Source organism: Capricornis sumatraensis, chromosome 21 (assembly GCF_032405125.1).
Source record: "Capricornis sumatraensis isolate serow.1 chromosome 21, serow.2, whole genome shotgun sequence".
In the NCBI taxonomy this organism is placed as follows: Eukaryota; Metazoa; Chordata; class Mammalia; order Artiodactyla; family Bovidae; genus Capricornis; species Capricornis sumatraensis.
In genome coordinates, this window is record NC_091089.1 from 14,134,195 (window position 1) to 14,148,395 (window position 14,201).

Here is a 14,201-nt window from a genome sequence, read left to right on the forward strand (position 1 = left end):
TGCTGATGAAACATAGGTGGACAATACCTATTTGTTTTTTGGGTTTTTTTTTAACTATCTTTTCTTCTTTTCTCTGCTCTGCTTCTTTAGAAAAGAAAAGACAAATCTTTCAGAGGGCATTTTCCAGGCTCCTGTGTCCCTTACTTTCACATCTTTTGGCCAAAAAGAAACATCGAAAGAGGATGGGGAACAGGAGGAAAGAATAGGACATGCCCCCAACACACATACACTTGCCAGTGGCATTTTCACCAGGGACGCATCTCTCCTGTGGCTGCAGCTCTCCTCCAGGGCCTGTGACCCCTGCTCACCCCAGAGTGTTGGATGATCATGCTTTCTGCTACTGCTTTTTCTAGGTTGTCTTCCTAGACACTGGTTATTTTCTCATCTTTTTCATATATCTAACCAGTTTAAATTCCCTTTATATCACATAGTAAAATAAAAAGGACCAAAAATAGAGAAACTTGAAGTGCAAAGTAACGTGAGGGTCCAGTTCTTCCAAATTTTGACACAATGACTTTCCTGTAATAGACTTACCGCAAGAAGGGAAACACAAGTTTTGAAAAATGACTTTGTGTCTTCAACAGCTTTCAAGAGGATGCTTGCTGCTCCTTTGAACCAAAGCAACATGTCATGAAGAGGGACAATCTTATTTTCAAAGGATTCAGTGGGGAGGAAAAATAAGATTTCTGAACTAAAATCTTGATGGATGTAGCAACTAGCAGATTAGATTTTGAAGGGGTTTAAATTAATGATGTGGAGTTAAAATGAAATCTTCACTTAGGAAAATAACTCCCTAAAATGACTCCCAGATTGGATTAAAAATAAACATTAAATGACTTCATGTTTATGAGATATTTTTTTAAACTGACCCATCAGGCATAAATATAAAATGAAGATAAAAATTATATTAGACAAGCACAAATGAAAGAAAATAGTGAAGGCAGTATTAATAGCAAGGCATAATCAAATAAAAATGATACATAGGAAAAGCATATCATGTAGATAATACAAACACCAACAAATTTCATAGTTTCAAAGTATATTAAGGAAATATGATCATTTCAGAAATGTATAACTGAGTGAGTGCAAAGAGAGAGAATGGGTCATGTAGTGGTCAAATACCATTTTCTACAATTGATAATTTATTACACTGTAAAATGTACTTTTTCAAGGTTTAAATACACAGAAATTTTATGTCTGAGCTTCATAGGATGTTAGATTAAAATATATGAATGGTTCATGCAAGACACACTTGCATGAGATTTTGATTCAGAATTGAGCCATATGAAGCAACCGATTCATTTTTGTTGATTCAAGTTGTAGTGGAAACAGCATGTCTCCAATGTCAGTATCTACTTTGTCAAGACAGTTCTGCATGTGGTTCATGAGGTTAATCCAAAAATTTCAACTGAAAGCCTTTGCCCCAGTATTTTCAATGATTTTATGGGTCACACAATATTTATTCTATCTCCACGGGGTCCTACAATCTTCATCCAGTAATACTGACAAGTAAGAAAACTTAGTACAGTTTCAGAGACCAGATCTGGATGTCCAAGTGTACATAATGGTATTATTTTCAGCCAGAGCCAGCTTGGACATTTTCTTTTTTTAGGCTCACTAAAGGACAAAATCAAGAAATTTTTAAAAATGTATGGCAGAATTGTTTCCTTAATTTCTTTCTGTTTTCTCATTGTTAGTGTAAAGGAATGCAAGAGATTCTGTGTGTTAATTTTATATCCTGCAACTTTACTATATTCATTGATTAGCTCTAGTTATTTTCTGGTGGAGTCTGTAGGGTTTTCTATTTAGAGGATCATGTCATCTGCAAACAGTGGGAGTTTTACTTCTATTCCAATCTGGATTCCTTTTATTTCTTTTTCTTCTATGATGGCTGTGGCTAAAACTTCCAAAACTATGTCGAATATTAATGGTGAGAGTGGGCACCCTTGTCTTGTTCCTGAATTTAGGGGAAATGCTTTCAGTTTTTCACCATTGAGGATAATGTTTGCTGTGGGTTTACCATATATAGCTTTTATTATATTGAGGTATATTCCCTCTTATGCCTACTTTCTGGAGGGTTTTTATCATAAATGGATGTTGAATTTTGTCAAAGGCTTTCTCTGCATCTATTGAGATAATCATATGGCTTTTAGCTTTCAATTTGTTAATGTGGTGTATCACATTGTTGATTTGCAGATATTGAAGACTTTATCCCTGAGATAAAGCCCACTTGGTCATGATGCATGGTCTTTAATATGATGTTGGATTCAGCTTGCTAGAATTTGTTAAGGACCTTTGCATCTAAGTTCAATAGTAATACTGGCCTGTAGTTTTCTTTTGGGTGGTATCTTTGTCTGGATTTGGTATTAGGCTGATGGTGGCCTCAGAATGAATTTGGCAGTTTACCTTCCTCTGCAATTTTCTGGAAGTGTTTGAGTAGGATAGGTTGTTAGCTCTTCTCTAAATTTTTGGTAGAATCACCTGTGAAACCATCTGGTCCTGGGCTTTTTTTTGTTGGAAGATTTCTGACTACAGTTTCAATTTCCGTGCTTGTGATGGGTCTGTTGAGATTTTCTATTTCTTCCTGGTTCTATTTTGGAAGGTTATACTTTTCTAAGAATTTGTCCATTTCTTCCAAGTTGTCCATTTTATTGTCATATAGTTGCTGATAGTAGTCTCTTATGATCCTTTGTATTTCTGTGTTGTGTGTTGTGATTTCTCCATTTTCATTTCTAATTTTATTGATTTGATTCTTCTCCCTTTTTTCTTGATGAGTCTGGCTAATGGTTTGCCTATTTTATTTATCTTTCCAAACAACCAGCTTTTAGTTTTGTTGATTTTTGGTATAGCCTCCGTTGTTTCTTTTTCATTTATTTCTATCCTATTTTTTATGATTTCTTTCCTTCTACTAACCCTGGGGTTCTTCATTTCTTCTTTTTCTAGTTGCTTTAGGTGTAAAGTTAGGCTATTTATTTGATTTTTCTCTTGTTTCTTGAGGTAAGCTTGTATTGCTGTTAACCTTCCCCTTAGCACTGCTTTTACTGAATCCCATAGGTTTTTGGTTCTCATGTGTTCATTTTCATTTGCTTCTCTGCATATTCTGATTTCTTTTTTTTAATTTATTCTGTGATTTTTTTTTTTTTGGTTATTCAGAAAAAGCCTACAAACAATAAATGCTGGAGAAGGTGCAGAGAAAATGGAACCCTCTTACACTCACTGCTGGTGGGAATGCAAACTAGTACAGCCACTATGGAGAACACTGTGGAGATTCCTTAAAAAACTGGAAATAGAACTGCCAAATGACCCAGAAATCCCATTGCTGGGCATACACACTGAGGAAATCAGAATAGAAAGAGACACATGTACCCCAATGTTCATCACAGCACCCCAATGTTCATCCCCAATAGCCAGGACATGGAAGCAACCTAGATGTCCATCAGCAGACGAATGGATAAGAAAGCTGTGGTACATATACACAATGGAATATCACTCAGCTATTAAAAAGAATGCATTTGAATCAGTTCTAATGAGGTGGATGTAACTGGACCCTATTATACAGAGTGAAGCAAGTCAGAAAGAAAAACATCAATACAGTATATTAATACGTATATATGGAATTTAGAAAGATAATAACGATGACCTATATGTGAGACAGCAAAAGAGACACAGATATAAAGAACAGACTTTTGGACTCAGTTGGAGAAGGAAAGGGTGGGATGATTTGAGAGAATAGCAGTGAAACATGTATATTACCATATATGAAATAGATTGTCAGTCCGAGTTCAATGAATGAAACAGGGCACTCAAAGCTGGTGCACTGAGATGACCCTGAGGGATGGGATGGGGAGGGAGATGGGGGGAAGTGTTCAGGATGGGGAACACATGTACACCCATGGCTGATTCATGTGAATGTATGGCAGAAACCACTACAATATTGTAAAGTATCCTCCAATTAAAATAAAAAATAAATATATAAAAATGTATGGCAGAAAGATAATGAACGCAGTGTTAACAACTTGGCAGGTAAATACAAGGAGAAGGAAATGGCAACCCATTCCAGTATTCTTGCCTGGAAAATTTTTTGGACAGAGGAGTCTAGAGGGCTCCAGTCCACGTGGTTGCAAAGAGTCACGTAAGACTGACTGACTAACACTTTCACTTTCACAAATACAATTGCCATTAAAAATTCGTAACTACAGTTTCCCTGGTGGCTCAGTGGTAAAGAATCCACCTGCCAATGCAAGAGACAAGGGTTCAGTCCCATGGTCAGGAAGATCCCCTGGTAAAGGAAAAGGCAACCTACTCCAGTATTATTTACTGGGGAATCCCATGGACAGATAAGCTTGGCAGGCTATATAGCCCATGCAGTTGCAAAGAGTCGAACATGACTCAGTGACTAAACAACAACAGCTTGCTTTAGTGCTCATCTCTTTAGAAAGTACCCTAGAGCACCTGATGATCACCAACAACTATAGCTTGAGACTGAGGCCAGGTGTAGAGAGGAGTAATGTATTTTTGCTTCTAATATCATGTAGGACCTTGCTCTGTCAGTAACCCTTAGGTATGGATGTGATGTGGTGACCTTACAAAACCACTCATGGTCAATTTGAATTATTTCTTGGAGGCCACTAAGTCAGTAGCAGGTCCTATGTGACAAAATCTTTTGTTCAATGGAAGTGATTTCAAACACAAGCAACCATGACTACAGGTAACTCTTAACTGTCTGACAAGGGAGGGAAAAAAAACCCAAATATATCAAAGCAAAATGTTAATCCTTCCTTAAGTTTGAAAAAAGGGTGCAGGGAATAAAATAGTGCAAGGGAAAAAAAGAATATGGAGGACAAACCATTGGACAATTTTGAATGAAGGGTTTTGCTTTAAAATCACTTATGTAAAATTTGTTTTTTTTCTGATATCCTGAAAGTGTACACAGTTCCTCCAGGAAGCAAGCATGGCTGTAACTTAGTATGGAGAATGAAATATAAGGAAAGTGTTAGTTGCTCAGTTATGTCCAACTCTTTGTGACTCCATGGACTGTGGCCCTCCAGGCTCCTCTTTCCATGGAATTCTCCAGGCAAAAATATTGTCGTAAGTAGCCTTTCCCTTCTCCAGGGGATCTTCCTGACCCAGGGATAGAACCTGGGTCTCCAGCATTGCAAACAGACTCTTAACCATCTAAGTCAAATTGAAATATAAGGAAGATTAAGATATATATTTTTTGAAGTCACTGAGTTTGGCTTTCGCTGTGCACATGTGTGTGTATGTGCATGTATATATGTGTAAAATGACTGATTTTATAGAAAATGTTAATGACATATTTAAAAGACTTATAAGATTGGTGATACACTTCCTTGATATACTAATGCTTTGGAAATACATTCATATATTCAGCGGATGGGAGAAAATTATTTTATTTCGGCAGGCACTTATTAACGATCCCCTGTTTGCAAGGCAGCTGCCAATCACTGGGAGTATCTACCAATTAGGCTCAAGAGACTATATGGGAGCCCATAGCCTTAACAGGGAGATAAAAGGGAAGCAAATGTTTTCAATAAAATGTGAAACATGCAATAATAGAACTACGTACCAAGTGTTTTCAAGAGTGGAAATGTAAGACCAAATAAAGCATTTGAAAAATAAAGCAGGATTGACAGACAGTTAAAATGCTGTTAGGGAAATAGGCTTTGTGAAAAACAAGAGGTCGTTCTTGGGGGAATCTCATATATCACAGTTTTTCTTTGTCTAAAATAGGACAGAGATCAGGATGTGAAGCGGAGTTAAAACTACATAGGAAGGGAAAGTACGAATCAGAGTGTATTTAATCTATGAAAGACACTGGCCTTTTAAATAAAGGCTCTGAAAATAGAACTGCATAATCAGATTTGTGCTTGAGAGAAAATATTTGTATTCAGTGGTGAAGAATGAATTAAAATAGTCCAGGATAAAGGCAAGGTAACAATAATTAAGAATTATTACAACATTCTCGGTAACAAAGAATTTAAGAATCAGAACAAAGGAGGGAAGGAAGGAGAAGGAACAGAGATAAAGGGAAGCAAAATCAATAGCAAATGAGATTTTATGAAGTCAGTGATAATGTTGAAAATTTTCTGCTTCCAGTGACAGGTTTGATGATGGTGTGATTGTGACATGGTCATAGAGGAAAGTAACTCATTTTGGAGGGACGACAGGCACTTCAATTTTGAATGTGTTGAATTTATGGGGACTGTGGGACTTCCAAGTGGAAATGGCCACTAGTAAGTTAAATATAGAGATTAGAATTTAAAAAATAGTTTTGGAGTAGAGAAAGATTGTCGACACTAATTTATATCTTTTTTAAGGTATTTTCTTTTTAAACTGGAGTATAGTTTATTGACCATGTTCTATTCATTTCTACTGTACAGCAAAGTGAATTAGCTACAGGTAGATATATATCCCCTCTTTTTTGGATTTCCTTCCCATTTAGGTCACTACAGAGCACTGAGTAGATTTCCCTCCGCTATGCAGTAGGTTCTCATTAGTTATCTGTTTCATAGTATTTTATAGTATCAATAGGCTTCCCTAGTGGCTCAGATGGTAAGAATATGCCTGTAATGCAAAAGACAAAGTTCAATCGATAGTGTGTGTGTGTAAATCCCAATCTTCCAGTTCATCCTCTCTTCCCCCTTTGGTTTGATTTATTTTGAAAAGTAATATATAGAAACACAATTAACTTTTAAATAAAGTGTTTTAAACATTGAGTATCTATACATTTTTAGATTTAATTAAGAAATTTGAGAGCCTAAAAGAAAAAGGCATTTACCAAATCCATATTATTTACTGTTTTTCTATTTTAAAAGAGAGCAAAATATTAAGACATTTTCCTTCCATTCCAACTTGAAGCCTGTATAGGACATAATATGAGCCTAACATTAGGAGTTGTGAGTTGTCAATACTGGACTTGTCAAATTTTGACATTATAGTTGCTAAATCTTAGAAATTTATTATTGGATGATGCACTTTCGTCATTCTGCATCTTCTCTGAAAAAAAAAAAAAGGATATTTGCTTATGTGATCACTCAGAATATTTTTAGATCTACCATTTAATCAATTCATGTTTTTTTTTCCTGAAAATTATATAATGTATAGATAAGACTTGTTTCTGCTAATTAATGCATCTATAGAAGCACTCTAAAAATGTCTGATTTTTGGAAAAGAGAATGGGAGATAAAATATCCTCATCTGTATTATAGTGAACGGTAAATATGAACTGCCAAAGTGAGCACTACTGGCCTCCTGGTATAGATTAACTAAATTGCAACATGTAAGCAAGATAGAAATAACAGTCTCAGGCATATGTCTTCTGATAGCCCTGTGTGTGTGCATGCTAAGTCACTTTAGTGCGTCTGATTCTGTGCAGCCCTATTGACTATGGACTGTCAGGCTCCTCTGTCCATGGGATTCTCCTGGCAAGAATACTGGAGTGAGTTGCCATGCCCTCCTCCAAGGTATCTTCCTGACCCAGGCATTGAACCCATGTCTCTTATGTCTCTTTCACTGGCAGTCAGGTACTTTAGCACTAGCACAGCCCGGATTTTCTATCTTCCACTTTCTAGATAACTGCATTACAATTATCTGTAAAGGAACTTAGACTCAACATTTTCAAGTTATAGAGCAATGAATTAATACATCTGAAGGTGGGGGAAGTTTAGAAAAATGTGTTGTCTCTATTGTTTTAAAATATATTTTAATTTGCAGCAGTGATTTCCACCATTTTGTCTTTCAGGTCACTTATCCATTCTTCTGCCTCAATTAGTCTGCTATTGATTCTTTCTAGTGTATTGTTAATCTCTATTTGCTTGCTCTTTTGTTCTTCGAGGCCTTTGGTAAACATTTCTTGAATCATCTCCATTTTTATTCTGAGATCCTGGGTCATCTTCACTCTAATTACTCTGGATTCTCTTTCTGGAAGATTATCTAGATCCACTTCATTTAACTGTTTTTCTGAGCATTTATCTTATTCTTTCATCTGGGACATAATTCTATATCTTTTAATTTTGATTGGCCTTCTTCTGTGATTGCGGTTTTCATTCCAGAGGCTGTGGGATTGTAGATCTTCTTGTTTCTTTTGTCTTTCTATTGTTTTAAAGTAAACGAACTATAGGCAATATAGGGTTTCTAGATGTTCCCTTGAGATACCAAAGAGTTTAAACAGTATTTATTTCAAATATCAAAACTATAGACACCATTCTATATATGTACATATAAAGTTTATATATTCTGAAATCTACTTCTAAGTCCATCCATCCTTCTTTCAGAAGCACCTAGTAATCATAACAGTACCAAAGACAGACACAGAAGCTCAAAACTGGCAAAGCACATCAATTCACCCAATAACACCAGTAAATATGACATTGCAAGAGAAAAGATCCTAGAACAAAGTAATATCTGGATGGCTTCCAAATGACTTGGAAAAGAAATTCATGCTCACTTGAAGCCAAATATATTCATTAGCAGAACTTACAACAGGCAGGTAATGAAATTAACACAGATGTATAATTCAAAAGTCACTAAGTTATTTGATAACTTTCACCATCATATCCGTTTGAGCAAAACAAAGAAATATTAAATAAATGTTTAAACAATTATGTGAATTAGTGATTTGGAACATTTTTTGATGCACACTTTTTGTAGTGAGCAAAAGCAAAAAAGTACTGTGAAAAAGGACTTTTTAGAATGTGTTTCAATATGTTGGGAATGTCTGAATCTGATATATTTAAGTAATTTTCAATGATGTAGAGGCCTTAACTGAAAAATTGAAAGTATCCATATGCAAATAGAAGAATTGTATACAATTTTTCCTCAGTTACATGCAACAGTCCCCAATATTAGGATGAGCTCAGGAACTCCTAAATATTTCTAATATGGCACCTCCTTACTTTTTCATACAAGCCTAAATATTAGCTTTATTTAAGTAGATACATGCAAAGGATATTGTGCCAAATGCTGCAACGTTTATTTACTACTTGATCAAATACATGGACTTCTTTAATCTTTTGAATGGCATCTGGTCAAATTTTGAGGATTCTTTTGAAATGATTGCTATTTTCTTTTATTTCCTTAGAGAATCTTTCTGGCCAGATGCATTATGTTGAAACTTGAAATTTCTATATAGAATAAATGCTGGAATCAGTGCAATATTTTCCCACCAGAAATTACTCAAAGGAGAATGCTCTGGTGACAATATATATTTGGTAACTACATAATGAACTTTGATAGCGAAGAGTATTCAAAGAGAAAATATTTGATGCTGCAAAGTCAAATATTTATTTGCCTATGGAGAATAAAATGGGAAATTACAAAATTAAGGATAAGTATTGATTTATAAGCAGAGCACTGCATTGACTGTCAAAAGCATTTTATCTAGTGAGATGATCCATTAACCAGATATAAGTATAAGAATTCAAGTCTATTTTTTTGGTCTTATTCTGTTCATCTACGGAACAAAACAACTCCTTACGGAAAAAATGGTAGCTTATCATGTGTGTTCTTTAAAGGTGATTTCTATTTTTCAAACTTGTTCTTTATCATTTGGCCTTTGAAAGTGAAAGTGTTGGTATTACCATTGTCCTAAATCTACACAACTATATTTTTAACAATTGCTCATCTGATTGGGATGTAAAATAAATAGGAAACTGACATTTTATATTTATATAACTTATGCAGATATTGTTTACCTTTCTTTTGATCTTGAGCAATCTACTTCTGACATAAAACTCTATGTATCTATTTTAAATTATCATTTGGTGCCTGAATTGTGGTCTGCTGAGGCAAAACATATACCAGTATCTGAGATACATGTCAGAAGTATAAAGTCCAAAATGATACAGTCACAGCTTTTACATGGGAAATTAAGTGTAGATAATAAATTATAAAAACCTATAATAATTTCCTTGAAGTATGGAGAAAGCACAAAATTAGAATAAGGTGTTGATATACTAATTCTATTAGTAAGGCAGAGTTTTCTCAAGCAGGTAGCATTTGAGATGAGTTTTATATGATACTGATAGACACTTCAGTATCAAAACAATAATTAACTTTTTTACAAATTTTAAACAACAATTTAAAGATAAAATCCTAAGATATCTAGTTATTTATTTTCCAGGTGCCAATCCATGGTTAGATTTTATGACACTTGTTATTTGACTGTCTGAAGTTCTTGCAGGTCACCTATGTCATGAACAAAATTAACAAACCTTCATCTACCCATATTTTAGAAACCAGGAAATGAACAAAATGATAGTGGCAAAGTAATCTAGAAAGATTACCTCACTAGGCGTTAGCTTGATATCATAAAAAATGATTCTCTCAATCAAGTATAAAAATACTGTTTTTGAGAAAAGTGTACTAGAAGCATTATAAAAGGAGTGTTCTGTCCCCATGGTGAAAACTATATTTCCTTTATTAGTTTTCCCTAACAACCTAGACATTTGTCAGTGATAACAAAGGAACTCAGAGGATCCAAGGTGCCTTTCCCATAGTAAGTTCTATGGAACATACTGGGCAGTATATGAGGCTGTAGATACCATTTAGCTTATAAAAGAATACCATATTCTTTATAAGCTAAATGTCGCTTACTAAAAATAGCTGTGATGTATCACAGGAAAGCATACTTCTTCTGACCTCAGGGATGAGCTTCAGCCTCTTCTAGACATTATTCCAAGAGAATGTTCTATAAAGCATTAAAATTACTGAATTGAGACTGTTCTGTGATATAACATGGCTGTAGCATATTTTATTACAAAAGCTTGCCAAGGGAACTCCTGGAACTTGCCTAAATTTTCATTCAAGTGCAGGGGGAAAAAAACTCTAACTGCATTGAATAAATGTGTAGAATTAGAGGGAGACAGAAAGAGAGCTGCTTCATAATCTCTCCTGTAAATCATTCATTTTTTTTTCCTGTAATTTCTTGCAATTTTCTGTAATTTTACTAGGCACTAGGAGGAGATGCAGGGTTGTAAGAGATACTGCTTCTGCTCTATAAATATAAACTAGCATATTTAAAGATGTTTGGACCCTTGTGCATAATAAATTATAGATAATATTTGCTCTGAATATAGTATCTGGAAGGTATGCACAAAATACATCCATCCTAAATGGTAATAACTCTAATTGGATGCAGAATGGATGCCCAAGGGGCCTCGCAATACAATGGTCATGATGGAACAGGGTTTTGCAGGGTTGATAAAAGCGCTCTGAATGTACCTGATAGAGCGAGCAATTTAAGTGCCATGTACAAAGTGATAAAACATAAGACACATTTGAGAAGATGTTGTAAGATTTTACCTTGTTTATGTACTCCTCTCTCTTAATAGAATAAATAACCCTTCACAGTAAATACATTATTAAAGTAATATTGTACAACCAGAGTAATATTTTAATGGAAAGAACTGTATGCCCTGAATTTTCCACTACCTAACTCTGTGTCTTTGAGAAATTGATTAAATATCACCAGACCTTCACTACCCCATCTGAAAAGCAGTCTAAATGGCTAGGATCTCTTTCAACTCATTTTTTCATGATTGTATCATTTCATTATTTATAAGGTAGATTTTTTGGGGGAAAAAAATAAAAGTTGCCCCATTTAGACTAATGAGATATAATCTATATGAATAGGAAGAGATATATGATATTTGAGAGAAAAATATTTCATTTGAAACATTAATACAATCATCATTATTCTAATAATCAGACCCAAGAGCAATCAAAGGTGATCAATCAAATGGATTTTCTCCTGGGGCTCTGGATATGAAGATTAGCAAGAACCATAATATTGCAGACATGAGGATAAAATTAAATGCCAAAAGGAAATTGGTCATGAGGTGAACTGGTATCAAACTACCAGTCTCTTTATTCGGTTAAGAAAAAGAAGTCAGGAAAACAATCTTCCTTGAATTACAACAAGGATAAAATTAAATGTAAGATCGAGACAATTTTAAAAAAATGTCTTTGCCTGGTTCAAGACAATAAAACAGTTTCAAACATAGCAACAATATTCAGTTTTGTAAAAGTTCCAAAATATTTTTAAAGGCTTAGAACCAGTGATATACAACTGATTATACAATACTTAGATTAATACTCTACCTATCACCATAGCATCAACCCACTTGTTTAGGGTTAGTGTTCTTCAAATGTTTATTTATACAGACATTTATTCACTTAACAATATTTTCTGAGCTTTGACTACATGTGCAGCCCCATGCAAGGTCTTGGGAATATAGCTGTGATAAAAAAAAAAAAATACCCTTACCCTATACAAAGATCTTGTATTATAATGTAGTGAGACTAAAGTAATAATTTAAATAAATAGATTATAATAAATGATATGAAGCGAACAATATGGTGTACTAGGGGTTGGTGGTTTGCAAAAGGAATTTTAAAAGAACATCAGAGAAGGAAGACATCCTTGAGGAGATATTCTTTAAACTGTTTGAACTAAGACGGTAAGGGTAAGAATGGGCCAATCATTAGATGATCTGAATTAAAACAGTCACAACAAATATTTATAAAATTGGTGATGTCTTCCAATCATTTCAACCTCTGTCGTCCCCTTCTTCTCCCACCTTCAATCATTCCCAGCATCAGGGTCTTTTCCAATGATCAGTTCTTCTCATCAGGTAGCCAAAGTATTGGAGTTTCAGCATCAGTCTTTCCAATGAATATTCAGGACTGATTTCCTTTAGGATTGACTGGTTTAGTGATTGAGATGATTTAAAAAAAAAGTCACCATCTCTTTAATATCCCATTCTATCCTGACCAACTACAACCATAAGCAAATTCATTCTTAAAAAAAAAAAAAGTTACTATATCATATCACTGACACACAAAATACCAACATATTACACATCAGCTGCGAAGGAACTACCGCTGGATATGTAAAGAAAAATTGGAATATGCTTTGATGAATGTTGTCACTAACTAGACAAAGTCACTGAGTGTTATTTTCTTTCTCAACCTAGCATGTGATTCACTCCCCTACGTTCTTGAATCTGCCAATTTAGTTGTGATTCTTCCGAAACAACCTTCTGCAGTGTCATCTATGTTCTGAATGACTTAATAGAGCTGAGCAACATTTACACTGGGTCCAGAGGAATCCTGACTTGAATAAAAGACAGCATCATTTCTAGCTATAATGAGTCCAGGGTGTAATTATATACAAGAGTCACAGACATATTTTGTAGTGTTCTGACAATAATAACCCGAGGTACTGTACATATGCTTGTAATTCTCATCCCAGTCAAGCTGGCATTCGTGGCTGATCATTTGGTATTTAGATTAGAGGGCCAATTATGAAAATATAAGCTGGTTGTGTGAAGAGTCACTCATACAATAGATAACACAGATGGCCAAAGAGATATCCAGCTCATCTAACTACTAATATTTCCCTGCTGTTTTTAGAAAGCACTTTTGATAAGAAACATCATTTTTAAGATGGCTTAAATATATGAACAGGCACGATAAGATCTGGCCAAAATCAGGCAGTGGATAAAGTTCATGATTTTCCCCATAAGACTCTGTTGGATTTATATACAGAGCCCAACGATTTTACCTCTTTGTAGGTTTCTCTCCTTTTGGTTACTTCAATGATCAAATGACTTTCAGTTTCTATTTTAAAAATAATGTATGTTCTCAGTCATCACATATGACAATATTTTGCAAAGAAATAATCCCATTTTAAGCATTATGACCAAGGATGAAATGGGTAATTTGGTAAGAGTAGGATAAACTTGAACCATCAACTAGAATGTGTGTTATTTTGGAGTGCTTTCTAGGTATATGCATAACACTTTGATGTTGATTTGGATAATATTCACATTCAAATATTTTCAAACATTTTAATTAAAATTAGAAAATTCAACGTTTAAAGCAAAAGCATCACACCAATATAAATAAAGAAAGAATAACTGGAATCTTTCTGTGTGCTCTGTACCTCTCCAGGGAAATATTTTCCTATAGGCATTCTATATACATGAATTTTTCAGAGCTATTAATCACACATCTTTCATGGAGGAAAAATAAAAATGGGAAAGTAATTTGATGTGGGAAAAACACTGGTAAATATACAAATGTACTGAGGCATTTGGGCATGTTTCTTTGTGTTCTCTCTGGGGTTTATTGCCTTTTGAACACAGCTGTCATTTCAAATTCTTGCCAATATAGACAAA